This window comes from Rutidosis leptorrhynchoides, chromosome 2, assembly GCF_046630445.1.
Source record: "Rutidosis leptorrhynchoides isolate AG116_Rl617_1_P2 chromosome 2, CSIRO_AGI_Rlap_v1, whole genome shotgun sequence".
NCBI classification, from domain to species: Eukaryota; Viridiplantae; Streptophyta; class Magnoliopsida; order Asterales; family Asteraceae; genus Rutidosis; species Rutidosis leptorrhynchoides.
Window position 1 is genome coordinate 462,189,660 of NC_092334.1, and position 15,168 is coordinate 462,204,827.

The window sequence follows — 15,168 nt, forward strand, 5'->3', positions numbered from 1 at the left end:
ATTGGGTTGATTTCTACTGTTTTTCGATTTCGTCTACTACTTCTGTTCGAGTTTAAAGCATGAAGATCGAACAACATTTTGATCTTGTGGCTAAGATAAATAGAAGATGAGGTATGTGATTTGAGGTTACGTTAACGAAAATAACCCAACACCATCGGCCAATAACAGGAACCGAACCCAAAACTTGTATGTACTGCTACTACTCGAACGAATTATTGTTGTTGCCTGTAATTTTATGTTATCAAACACCAAAAAACCACAACACATTCGTTGATAATTTTCTCTCTAAGAATAACACCATTACTACATGTTTTCCTAATTTGCGTTTGTAATCCATATAATCAACATCGAAAACCCAAGCCACCTGCAACTCGTCTTTGTTGCTGCAACCCATGTTTTATTTCTGTTTTAGCTCAAACTACAACCACCATGAACAACCACCTTTGTTCATGTGTTAAACATCGAACCACAACAACAATCTGTTCAAAAAATTTTCCTGTTTCTTCTTTGTTAAAACTTCACTTTAAACCCACCACCATCATAAAATAATTACTACTGCTATTATGTGTTTTATTTGAACCAAACTGCCAAAAAACATCACCGCATGTTACAAACCACCATCACATTATCATCACCATCTCTCTAACTCGCCCATTCTCTCTATATCGCCTCTATTTTCTGTCAAGTACTAACTTAAAGTATTATGGATTCATAAAATAAAAATAGATAATGATGATATGGGGGACAGATGGATTATAGAATATTACAGTGAATGCTATTGTGTATCGAATTCTATATTGTATGTGGGACGTTTAAGAAAGTGTGGCCGAAAAATTCCCAATCAAAATAACCCCACTTGATTATAAAACGAAAAAAAAGAATCGATTATTTGCTTGTGGCTGCTACTTTTGATTTAATTATTGATCCGTTACAATATTCAAGAAAAACACAATATTGTAAGGATATAAATTGGTTCTTTGTTTGCTGGGTTTTGTGGCTGTACGAAGCAATACAAGAGGAAAACAAAGAGAATATTAGTTCTCGTTTTGGTTTTGGGAGTTGGACGTAAACAAGCACAAGCAAATTGGGGGATAATGATTTTATTTATTTTCTCTCTACTTTTACAATATGGAACGTAAAAAGCAGAGGCCCCTATGCCTTATTTGGCTACATCGCATATTTATATAAATAAAAGAAATCCTATCTACCTAAGACTCCTAATCTAACTAGGAGACTTATTGTAGTTATTATTTCTATTAAGTTAGAATTTGAATCTAACCCATATTCCTTGGTTCTCGGATTAGGTTACGGATCACTCCTCCCCTTCTCCGGCGAACGTGACTAGCTCCTGCTAGTCACTTATGATGACTCGATCTCCCCTCACACGTTGTAGTTCTTGTTACAACTTTTCTTTTGTTCTCCATTTGAGGCTTTCTTAGCTTCTTTCTTTTCCCTTTTAAGCGAACTTTACCGACATGTAACAAAACTAAATTATCCCCTTGGAGATGACCATGGATATGAGGCTTGCCATGGTGATCTTTGTACTTCTTTTGAGAAGTGCACAATTGTTGCTCCATCTTTAGATAATTATCTTTACTCAAGTGTAACCATGCTAGATCACTCACTTGGAAATTGCCATGCCAAATCACCTTTTACTTGTACTTTTGTAAGGAAAATTGCAAGTGTTTCAAGACATCCTGGTGAATTTTCTGTATATATTCGACAAACTTCTGAGCTCGATCAATCGGTCTTTTGATTTCTTCATTGTTGAATATTGATTTCTGGTGCATGCCAATATTAGGAACTGAGGACTCGCCTATTAACTTAGCTTGTTGTTGTATAGGACAAATCATTAAGAAGACAAATCTTTTTGAGGCGCTCATGATCCTCCTGAGGTGACCCGTAGCTACCATATCCACACCATGTAACATTTTGTGATTACGAATCATGAAAGTCTTCCCATCTTTTTCTAGCTGATATTTCTGTTCCCGTCTAAAATATATCACATTTTGATCCCACAAATACGGACTACCGAATATTACTTGACAAATATCCAAGGGAACGACTTCGCATGTAACCTCATCAATGTATTGGTTAGTGATAGCAAAACGAAAGGTACATTGTTGGGTTACACGTGTATCTTTACCTTGTTGGATCCATCCCAAATCGTAGGGACGAGGATGTGGAGTAGTAACCAACTCTAACCGCTGCACAAGGGATGCTGATATTAGATTCTTCTGGCTCCCCGTGTTGATGATGGCTTGGATCAACTCTTGTTTCACCTATATTTTTAGTGTAAACAATTCCTCTTTTCATGTAGCCTTTCTTTAGCACTTGAAGTCTGATTACATGTGTTTGTCATCAGTAACAAACTTTTATCGACCTCTTCTACCGTTCCAAGTTCCATAGCTCCATTCTTTATTGTTGTGACCATCGTATGCTTCCCTTTGTCTTTTAACCACTTCTTTGGAAAAAGTGATGGATTCTTCTTCCAACATTTTTCTAGTACGTGACCTTCATTCTCGCAATGTTCACAATACTTGGAAGGGTCAGATGGGGTTTTTACTTTATGCTTTTGTGGATCTTTCTTGACCGTACCACCACTTGATCCCCCTCTGTTGTTCTCTACTTGTTGCATCCCGACTTTGTCCTTTTGTTCAATGGCCATTGCAAGACGACTAGCATTTGATATGTCGATAACCGTATGCATTCGTAACTCTAATCGGAAACCCAGCTACATACTTTGTAAATGTTTCTTCACTATCCAACGAGATCCCTAATGACACCGCAAGCCTCCGAAACTCGGTTGTATATTCTTGTACTTGTTGCCCTTGTTGTTAGCGCAAATTATGCCAACGTGTCCACCGATCTTGGGAATAACCCATCGGGTAGAATTCTTGACGCAACATCCGAGTAAACTCGGACTAGCAGATACCGTCATCTTCCACTGTTTTTAAATAAGAATTCTGATGTGTTCTAGAGGGTGTGTATGAAACGGCTATCAGTTTTATATTTATTTACTACAGGAAATCACCTAAATTAAACTAAAACACAAAAGGCAAGTATACCGGGAGGTCGATCCGTGGACACTATTATTGGGTGTCTTACTAGGTCAAATTAGTTAATTAAGTAGTTAAACTAGATATAGTAATTATAGGTAACTTTGGGGGGATTTACCGTTTAATGACCGGTTTGTCGATTTTATATTTTAAGCGTACAGATAAATGACGATAATTAAAGTGCGTAAAATAAATAACAATATTAAAATGACAATAAATAAAATTGCGAGTAAATGAAAGTACGATGAGAAATACAATAAAAGAATTATGCTTATTTAAACTTCTGTAATCATGATGTTTGACGTTTTGATTTGAATTTATTATGCTGGGTTAATTGTCCTTTGTCCTGGATTTATTTGATACCTATCTGGTTTTTGCCCATAATAGTTCATCGGTCATAATTATAAAATGATCGTCAAATTAACCTTATACCTGAAGTCAAATATTCCAACTAATTGGGGATTCGAACTGTAACAAGGTCTTAATACTTTGTTAATAATTACACCAGGTTATTGACTGTGTGTAATCCAAGGTCTTAATACTTTGTTAACAATTACACCAATTACCCTTGTATGTAATCCACCCCTATTTTAATTAGTCCATGATTATTAATTTACCCACTTGGCCAGAATGAATAATAAATTACCCAACCCAATTGATTAATTAAATGATTGTAAAAGATGTCGTATAAACGTCACTAAATAGGACATGCATAATCATTTAATAATTATTAGATTAACTAATTTGAAGATAGGTTCGACAGACTCCAAAGAGTTATCATTCGATTAGACAATACCCCCCATCTATTAATGGTCTATGGTCCAATGTCCACAAGTGTCGGTCTTTTGTCCATACCCTAATTATGGTACAAAATCCAATAACCCAATCTTTAATATTTAGTTCAACATCATGATTACTTCGGCTCAAATAAGCATAATAATAACTTAGTTAAGAGACATTAATTTAAAAAGGAAGAACATAGCTTACAGTGGTGAATAATCGCGTAGCGCTACACGGACAGAGTTCCGACTTTAAAACCCGTAAAACATTTCTTACAATAACTCAATTAAACTTAAATTAAAATTAAAATTATAAATATATATAAATTACATATATAGATAAAGAAGATTGGAAAAAGGTGTGTCTTTCTTCATTCTCCGTAGTCTCGTTTTATAGGCAAATGTTGATTTGAAATTTTCACTTATGACCCCTTAACTATGCTCAATTTACAACTTTTTATTATTTATTATTATTCTTATTATGAATTATTTAAACATTATATTATATTCTTGTGCATAGTTGACTTGTACTTTCAGCTCCGTTGCGTCGAGCGTTGAAAGTTGGTTCATGTCTCGGTTCTGAATTTTCGAACGCCTTTTCGTATAATTTAATATCTTGTACTTTGCATTTTGCGGCTTGTACGTTTGTAATTTTTAGACGTTTCTCATCAATATATTGAACCACTTGGATTGTACTTTGTATTTTTTAGCTTTTTGGTCGTTTGCGTCTTCAAATCGTCGAATCTGCCTTTTGTCTTCACCTTTTATTATTTAAACGAATATCACTTGTAAATAGAACAATTGCAACTAAAATCTTGTCTTTCTTGAGGGATAATGCTATGAAATATGTGTTCGTTTTTAGCATTATCAATATTCCCACACTTGAGCGCTGCTTGTCCTCAAGCAATATAGTCTTGAAATAAAAACATACTTGAATCACTTCTTTATTCTTCACACTTTGTACATCAGTGATTTCAATACGGCGGTTATGAACAATGATAGTAACGATGTGGTTTACAGTCTCACATGACTATAAAAATTTAGATCCGTTAGGAAATTCAATCTTTATGAAAACATTTGATCTTTTGAAAATTCAATCTAGTTTTTATCCTAGATAAGTTTTTCGGAATAACCCTTCACCGGTGTTGCAAAATGTTATTGTGGGTTTTGTGGGTTTCGGATTTTAAAATTTTAGCTCAAAACTTTACGGTTTTGTGTCACCCACTTGCTAACCTTGTATTAGGAAAGCAACACGTCCAGTTTACTTGTCCCGTATATTACCTTTCGGTAAACTACCGTCCGGTTGTAAAGGAAAGCGATGAACAAGAAACTGTTAAGGCAATGTCTAATGACATGCATTTGTTCATGGTCTAAAACGTGTCGGATGCTATTACTATCCTTTGTAGGAGCAATAGTAAAGATCATCCTATAATTTTTCTGGTCTGGCACAAGGCCCTGTCTTCAACCATGCTATGCAACCACCGTTCTTACGGTTGACATCCGATTTGGTTCAGGTGACCTAATGAATTCTGATGAATTCTCAGGATTTTACGTTCAATGGTAATGAACGCATTGAAAATAGGTTTTCAGAAGAAAAAAAATCGGTTTGTAATTTGATCAAAATATTTTCTCGTTCAAGTTCGAGTTTAGATATCATCGAATTCCATGAGTTTGTAATTCTCAATCTTTAAAGTCAATCTCAAGGATTGAGTAATATCAGGCTTAAAAGCTGATTTTTAATCTTTAAGGAGATTATCCTTACTGGGGGTCTGATTCATTATTCTTATCAAGCTAATTTGCACGGCGCCCTCCCCATTTTACGAGACAGATCCTCTCATGGTTAGGATAAGTCTGACCACATGGCGACCCTGTTTGATGCTGAGGTCCGTGGATTTCCTGCTGATTTTAGAGATGACTTTTCTAGATTTTTCGTCAACCTACAGCTGGTCTGGACGACAACTTCTTGACCTAAATCAAGAAGCGCGTGTATTTTTCGGAAGACTTTACTTCCTTTTAATGATGGAATTGATTCATCGTGTAGATCCATCTTTCTTTCGAATATATTACAGTAAATCGGGTAAAACTGATTAGTTTAGTCCAAAACAAAAGTACCTGTAATAAGCTTGTACAGATATGTGATATATGTTTTAAAGAACTTGGTGAATTCTTCCCACACTCAGCTTTTATTTATTTCTTTCTTTGCCTTTTTATTCCCCTCTATTCCATTTTAAATGAATTCAAGCGTTTTGGGTTGTTTCTCAATTTATGTCCTTTCCAAGGTAACAATAATTTCGGTAGTATCACCTAGTTTTATCGTTCATAAATATGTATAAACATGATTTTGAATTCATTTAGTTGAAAATTTTTCAAATTTTCACAAAATTTGACAATTAAACCAAGTGTAAATCCGAGAAAATTTATAACCCTTCCCCACACTTGATATCTTGCAATGCCCTCATTTGTAAGAAATCAGTAAAAAATTTAAATTCATGAGGGTGATTAGTGTAGAAAAATGATTAAAATTATCGAGTTTGCAAACATATTGTTGTTATTTCACATTTGATATTTTGCGTCTTGTCGTCAAAATTAGTAGCTTTTGCTGAACTTAATGACAGTCTTTGAAAGTGCGTTGTTTTACCCTGTTTTGTACATAAGATAAACTACAAACATATATACATATTTTTGAAGTTTGGTATATTACCCCACTTTCAAAAATTTATAAAATCTAATATTTTTTTGGCATACTTTAAATCAATAAAATTAAAAATAATGATAACAAAATTTGTCGTCCCGCCCTCGGATAAAGCAATTTCGGTTCAATGACCTAGTGTTTAACTCACGACGAATTTTAGAAATCATTTTTTTTAAACTTAATTAAATAAAGTAAATTTTTGTTTTTAAAATCACACAAAACTTAAATTTAAAAAGCATATTAATTTCATATAAAACCTACAAAACAAAACAAAAAATTCAGAATGGGGGGAGAAAACTAGTTCTTTAGTGTCTGCTAGTGGAAAAGGCTAATCGGATTCCATTCTCGGAACTACACGAGAACAGAACAACTAACTCTAGACAGCATTTTCTTTTTAGAACATTTTGAATCTCCCCATACTTAGGTAGCTGTGGTGTCAAAATTGTGATTAACTTCATCGTCAATTTTTCTTGGACCATAATCAACTTGCATATCTGTGACTTTTGCTTTAAGCCATTGGTCGGATTCTTGTGTAATATCCACAAATTCAACTAATTTCACCTTTTCTTTAGGCGACAGATTGGATACTAACCGGTTACATAACTTAAATTTCCCCTTGGTTCTAGCATCGCGAATTCGTTTAATAAGTTTCTTCATTGAACTATTAATAACGGGACCATTTAATTTCGTATCAACAACGGGGTTCTTTGTTATCAGGTCATCATTAGGTGTTACTTCATTTTCCCTACACTTAGGCGTCTTATTATAGTTGAGCACTACCATTGGAGTTGGTAAAACAACATGGTTCTTACCAATCGTTTTTGCTGGTTCAACGGTTTTGGTTGGTGGAGATTTAGACTTTTGAATCATAAAGGTGATCGATTTCTCATCATTACTAAGTGTCATTCTACCCTTTCTTACATCAAATAACGCCTCGGTGGACGCTAAGAATGGTCGACCTAAAATTAGAGGAATGTTTGGGTCCTCTTTTATGTCAATGACAATGAATTCGACTAGAAATGTTAAATTACCTACTTGAACAGGTAGGTTGTCAGCAATTCTAACTGGGTGCTTAATGGTTTGATCAAGGAGTCGAACACTCATATCCGTTGGACTTAACTCACCTACTCCTAATCTCTTATATAATGAAAGAGGCATAACACTTACACTTGCACCTAAATCTGCTAGTGCATCATATATGACACAGTCACTTAGTAGACAAGGAACAATAAATTCACCCGGATCACCTACCCTAGGTGGAGGTTTTGGTGGAACTGTCTTCATCGGGTTTACTTCTACGGTTTTTGTTTCTTGCACTTTCTTATTCTTCTTCTTCTTCTTTTTTCCAAAGGTATCACAAACTTTATTACCTATCACTTGCTCATACTCAACTCCTTTTCTTGGAAATGGGATGGGTGTTTTGTATAGTGGCACCACTGGCTTTACATACTCGGGTGGTGGTGGTGTTGTAACTTCTTCATTGTTACTCACATCTAAAACTTTCCCATCTTCTGGTGTTGGTTTTTCAGAATTTGCTGATACCATGTTAACATTTTCATTCCGAGGATTTACTTCATTATTACTCGGTAGCTTTCCTTGTTCCCTTTCACTCATCAATCTAACAAGAGTACCTACTTGTTTTTCTAGATTCAAAATGGAAGCTTGTTGAGTTCTAAATGACTGATCAAACCTTTCATTCATTTAGGTTTGAGTTTCAATAAATTGTGTTTGAGATTCAACTAGCTTAAATACCACTTCTTCCAGATTTGACTTTTTTTCTTCGGTTTGTTGTGGTGGTTTATACAAGCCAGGTCTTTGTTGATTGAAAGTGTTGTTTTGAGTTGGTTAGTTATTCGGACCTTGTTGGTTGTATGAGTTATTATTGGGTCCATTTGGATTGTAAAGAATGTTTTGATTTCGATTAAAGTTTGGCCTTGGCGGTTGATAATTATTTTGATAATTATTTCCCGGCCTTTGGTTTATGTAGGAAACATTCTCTCGTTGTTCCATCGTTTGCTCAACATTACAATCTTTCGTTAAGTGGGGTCCACTGCATTGCTCATAACTGATTCGTATTGCGTGAATATCTTTAGTCATCTTTTCTATTCGTCTCTCGAAAGCATCTATTTTTGCGGAAACAGAATCAAAGTTATGGCTAGAATCGGCTCTAGCCGCTTTAGATGAATGAAAAATATCTTTTTCCTGATGCCACTCATGAGAGTGGGATGCTGTGTTATCAATGATCTTGTGAGCTTCGGTTGCGGTTTTCTTCATAATGTGTGATGACCCGGAAATTTCTGACCAAATTTAAACTTAATCTTTAACGTTTTCGACACGATAAGCAAAGTCTATAAAGTTAAATCTCAAAATTTTAAACTATTCAATTACCCTTCGATTGTTCTCAACGATTCGCGAACAATTATATGTAAATAGATACATATACTATAACTTGAAAACGTAACAAAGTGTTAAGTAAATGATACTGTGCATTAAACTTATTGGTTTGATTATCTGATTGATATATTCAACTACGAAGTTAAAATATTATGCCAAACGATTGAATTAAAAGATATTTATTAGGTCTCTTAATGATTATGATATTGTTACGGGTCTCAGTTGTGAGGTCCACACAGATTTGAGAAATTATTCCTTTTTAATGGTATTCGGAATAAATGGTAAAGTGTTTGATGACAAAAGTTAGATAAAAGTTAGTGGTGAACTAAACTGCATAATATTTAATTGATTGTGTTTCGAACGTGCGAAAACGTTTTTCGATATAATAGAATTGGTTGATTAAGTGTGTTTGTTTAAATAACGTAATTTGGACATATACAAAAATAAAGAATATTAACTGTTAGAATTAAGTATATGAATAACTTGTGAGATGTATTTTAAAACGTGTTTATAAATATTGAGAATAGATATTAATTTGGTTATGAAACGTTTGATAAATACTATTATATTAATAAATAACGAGACAATGATTTATAGAAGTAAATGACCAAAACACTCGAAAGATTAAGATATACTTTAAGTGGTATAGTTTATTGATAATTTAAGACTATATTTTGACAAAGGTACGAGTCACGAAACGTAAAGTGATAGTTTTCTAAGCATACGAAAATGCGTTCGAGAAACCGGAACCGGGGCATAAGTCGAGTGACAACGTACGAGACTTCGGAACGAAAATTTCAAGTCAACTATGCACGAGAATATAATATAATATATAATTAATTAATATAAATTATATATATTATATATTAATAAATAAATATGTCGACAAACAAGAAAACAAAAGTTTATGAGCTGGATCGGAGGGCCATGCGATCGCATGGCCTTGATGCCCAAAAACCATGCGATCGCATGGGGTCTGAAATCAGGCCACATCTATATAAAGCTCGACCATTTCCACTTCTGATGCAATTCATTTACTCCGTATTTATTTTATCAATTATTATTATTGTTATTATTATTATTATTATTATTATTATTATTATTATTATTATTATTATTATTATTATTATTATTACGATTATTATTATTAATCTTATTATTAATAGTATTAGTATTATTATTTTTACGATACAAAAATAATAATATACATAAAATATTACGACGAAGTGATGTCCAAATGATTTCAAAACGAGTTTTCGAGCAAGCTAGAGCTAAGGAAATTATGGGTTATTGCTTTGGAGGTTATGGATAATATTCATGGGTATCGTTTGCAAGTCAAACCTAGTGTTTATCATCTTCGTTGCATCTACGTACTTTCCTGCAATATTAAATCACAATACTGATACGTAAGCATTCATATCTTATCTTTTATATATTAATTGTGTATCCATGTCTAGTGCTCGAGTATATATGTTTATGCATGCTTGTATACTAAATTTCTTTGTTAAATAGTTTATAATGAATCACTAATTAAATACATATATTACTGGTAAAAGGTATATGATATACATGTTTTTGGAAAGCTGGCGAAAAATCAATAACTTTTCATTTAGATATCGAATAGTTTCGATGAACGGATTAAAAGATATGATCAACTGAATTATAATGGACGTTAATTGAAATTGCTTTTGAATCTGCAATTAAGATTTAAACAACTTGTTTACGAGATTGATAAAGTGCATTTTTGAATATTACCAACCAAGTAAATGAATCCTTATATAAGGTACGTCTCGTTTTGTTGAACTATTGTCAAAATTGACTTTTTGAAACGACTTTGGATAACTTTTGTAGGTCGATCTCGAGCATTAGGATTGTGATACACTATGACCTGACCTAGCTTGATAGACATTTATTGACCAACATATGTTCTCTAAGTTGAGATCTACGGTTATTTGGTAATCCGAGTTTCGGTCACATTTTGGTGAACGACTTTATATGCTGCTAAGGTGAGTTTCATTTGCTCCCTTTTTAATTGCTTTTGCAATATATATTTTTGGGCTGAGAATACATGCACTTTATTTTAAATGCAATGGATACAAGTACATACTAAATTCTACACTGAGTTTGAACCGAAAATCCCTTAGCTTTGGTAACTAGTAACTGCCAGTTATAAGAACTGGTGGGCGCGAGTAGTAGTATATGGATCCATAGGACTTGATATCCCCGTCCGAGCTAGAGCGCTAGCCTTTTAACGGACGTATGCTATTTGAGAAGCGTACACGTTGGTTTGAGTGTATTATTAAGATGATTATACAAAGGGTATAAAATATATATACGTTAAGTTTAGTTACCAGGGTGCTCAATTTCATAGAATATTTTGATAAACGTTTCTGGATGAAACAACTGAAAACTTGTGATTCACCTTTATATACAGATTATGCGCAACATTAAAACTATGAACTCACCAACCTTTGTGTTGACACTTTTAAGCATGTTTATTCTCAGGTTTCTAGAAGACTTCCGCTGTTTTCTTATATGTGATACAAGCTATGTGCATGGAGTCATATATGCTTTATTCAAGAAAACTTTGCATTCACAAAATCATCACCGTGTATCTTATTTTAACTTCATTGTCAACGGATGTATTATGGTAAACTATTATTTATGGTGATTGTCTATATGTAGAAATCATCAAACGTTGAAAACCTTAGAAATTGATATTCATTTATTGTGTACCTTTTGAAAAGAATGCAATGTTTACAAAACGTATCATATAGAGGTCAAATACCTCGTAATGAAATCAATGAATGACGTGTTCGTCCATATGGATTTGGAGCTATCGTCACAGTTGGTATCAGAGCGTTGGTCCTAGTGAACCAGGTATTGCATTAGTGTATCTAACTGATAATTGTTAGGATGCATTCGTAAGTCTGGACTTCGACCGTAGCTGCATGTTAAAAGTTTTGCTTAACATTTTTTTTGTCGGAAATTACCTGTTTATCATTCTTAAGTCTAGACACGTTTTCCTGCATTTATTGCATAAATAGTGCATAGACAAAAATTCATATCTTAGTGTATCTGTTACTGTAAACTTTTTCTGACATCTTCCGAAAATTTCTCCGTAATTTATGGAATTTGGTATTATATATACATATGTAAATTATGTATTGAAGAATACCAAACTAAATTCTATAATCTAATTCATATCAAATACTTCCTTCAAATACAGTCGTGCTAACTTCTCCATCTTGTCATCTTCTCTTATTGGCAGGAAGTGTGCTGATTTGGTGAGACGATCAACTATTACCCAAATAGTATCAAAACCACTTGCAGTCCTTGGCAATTTAGTGATGAAATCCATGGTAATGTTTTCCCATTTCCATTCTGGGATTTCGGGTTGTTGAAGTAGACCTGATGGTTTCTGATGCTCAGCTTTGACCTTAGAACACGTCAAACATTCTCCTACGTATTTAGCAACATCGGCTTTCATACCCGGCCACCAAAAATGTTTCTTGAGATCCTTGTACATCTTCCCTGTTCCAGGATGTATTGAGTATCTGGTTTTATGAGCTTCTCTAAGTACCATTTCTCTCATATCTCCAAATTTTGGTACCCAAATCCTTTCAGCCCTATACCGGGTTCTGTCTTCCCGAATATTAAGATGCTTCTCCGATCCTTTGGGTATTTCATCCTTTAAATTTCCCTCTTTTAAAACTCATTGTTGCGCCTCCTTTATTTGAGTAGTAAGGTTATTATGAATCATTATATTCATAGATTTTACTCGAATGGGTTCTCTGTCCTTCCTGCTCAAGGCATCGGCTACCACATTTGCCTTCCCCGGGTGGTAACGAATCTCAAAGTCGTAATCATTCAATAATTCAATCCACCTACGCTGCCTCATATTCAGTTGTTTCTGATTAAATATGTGTTGAAGACATTTGTGGTCGGTATATATAATACTTTTGACCCCATATAAGTAGTGCCTCCAAGTCTTTAATGCAAAAACAACCGCGCCTAATTCCAAATCATGCGTCGTATAATTTTGCTCGTGAATCTTCAATTGTCTAGACGCATAAGCAATCACCTTCGTTCGTTGCATTAATACACAACCGAGACCTTGCTTTGATGCGTCACAATAAATCACAAAATCATCATTCCCTTCAGGCAATGACAATATAGGTGCCGTAGTTAGCTTTTTCTTCAATAACTGAAACGCTTTCTCTTGTTCATCCTTCCATTCAAATTTCTTCCCTTTATGCGTTAATGCAGTCAAGGGTTTTGCTATTATGGAAAAGTCTTGGATGAACCTTCTGTAGTAACCAGCTAGTCCTAAAAACTGGCGTATGTGTTTCGGAGTTTTCGGGGTTTCCCACTTTTCAACAGTTTCTATCTTTGCCGGATCCACCTTAATACCTTCTTTGTTCACTATGTGACCGAGGAATTGAACTTCTTCCAACCAAAATGCACACTTTGAAAACTTAGCGTACAATTCTTCCTTCCTCAATACTTCTAACACCTTTCTCAAATGTTCACCGTGTTCTTGGTCATTCTTTGAGTAAATAAGTATGTCATCAATGAAAACAATGACAAACTTGTCAAGGTATGGTCCACACACTCGGTTCATAAGGTCCATGAACACAGCTGGTGCATTAGTTAAACCAAACGGCATGACCATAAACTCATAATGACCGTAACGTGTTCTGAAAGCAGTCTTTGGAATATCATCTTCTTTCACCCGCATTTGATGATACCCGGAACGTAAGTCAATCTTTGAATAAACAGACGAGCCTTGTAGTTGATCAAATAAGTCATCTATTCGTGGTAGTGGGTAGCGGTTCTTGATGGTAAGTTTGTTCAACTCTCGGTAGTCGATACACAACCTGAATGTACCATCTTTCTTCTTGACAAACAAAACAGGAGCTCCCAACGGTGATGTGCTTGGTCGAATGAAACCACGCTCTAAAAGTTCTTGTAATTGGCTTTGCAGTTCTTTCATCTCGCTGGGTGCGAGTCTGTAAGGAGCACGAGCTATTGGTGCAGCTCCTGGTACAAGATCTATTTGAAATTCAACGGATCGATGTGGGGGTAATCCCGGTAATTCTTTCGAAAATACATCGGGAAATTCTTTTGCAATGGGAACATCATTGATGCTCTTTTCTTCAGTTTGTACTTTCTCGACGTGTGCTAGAACAGCATAGCAACCTTTTCTTATTAGTTTTTGTGCCTTCAAATTACTAATAAGATGTAGCTTCGTGTTGTCCTTTTCTCCGTACACCATTAAGGGTTTTCCTTTTTCTCGTATAATGCGAATTGCATTTTTGTAACAAACGATCTCTGCTTTCACTTCTTTCAACCAGTCCATACCGATTATCACATCAAAACTCCCTAACTCTACTGGTATCAAATCAATCTTAAATGTTTCGCTAACCAGTTTAATTTCTCGATTCCGACATATATTATCTGCTGAAATTAATTTACCATTTGCTAATTCGAGTAAAAATTTACTATCCAAAGGCGTCAATGGACAACTTAATTTAGCACAAAAATCTCTACTCATATAGCTTCTATCCGCACCCGAATCAAATAAAACGTAAGCAGATTTATTGTCAATAAGAAACGTACCCGTAACAAGCTCCGGGTCTTCTTGTGCCTCTACCGCATTAATATTGAAAACTCTTCCGCGGCCTTGTCCATTCGTGTTCTCCTGGTTCGGGCAATTTCTAATAATGTGGCCCACATTTATAACAAACTACATTGGCATAACTTGCTCCGACACTACTTGCTCCGCCATTACTCGTTCCGACACCATTTGTTCCTTTCGTTCTGTTAACCCCTGGTCCATAGACCTCATACTTCGCCGCGCTATGACCATTTCTTTTACACTTGTTGCAAAATTTGGTGCAGAACCCCGAGTGATACTTTTCACACCTTTGGCATAGCTGCTTCTGATTGTTGTTGTTGTTGCGGTTGTTATTGTTGTTGGGATGATTGTTGTAGTTGCTGTTGTTGTTGTTGTTGTTGTTGTTGTTGGGCCGTTTGTTGTAGTTGCGATTGATGTTGCGATTGTTGGGATAATTGTTGCGATTATTGTTGTAATTGCTGTTGTTGTTGTATTGGTGATTCTTATCACCGTTTTCCTCCCACTTTCTTTTGACTTGCTTCACATTGGCCTCTTCAGCAGTCTGTTCTTTAATTCTTTCTTCAATCTGGTTCACTAGTTTGTGAGCCATTCTACATGCCTGTT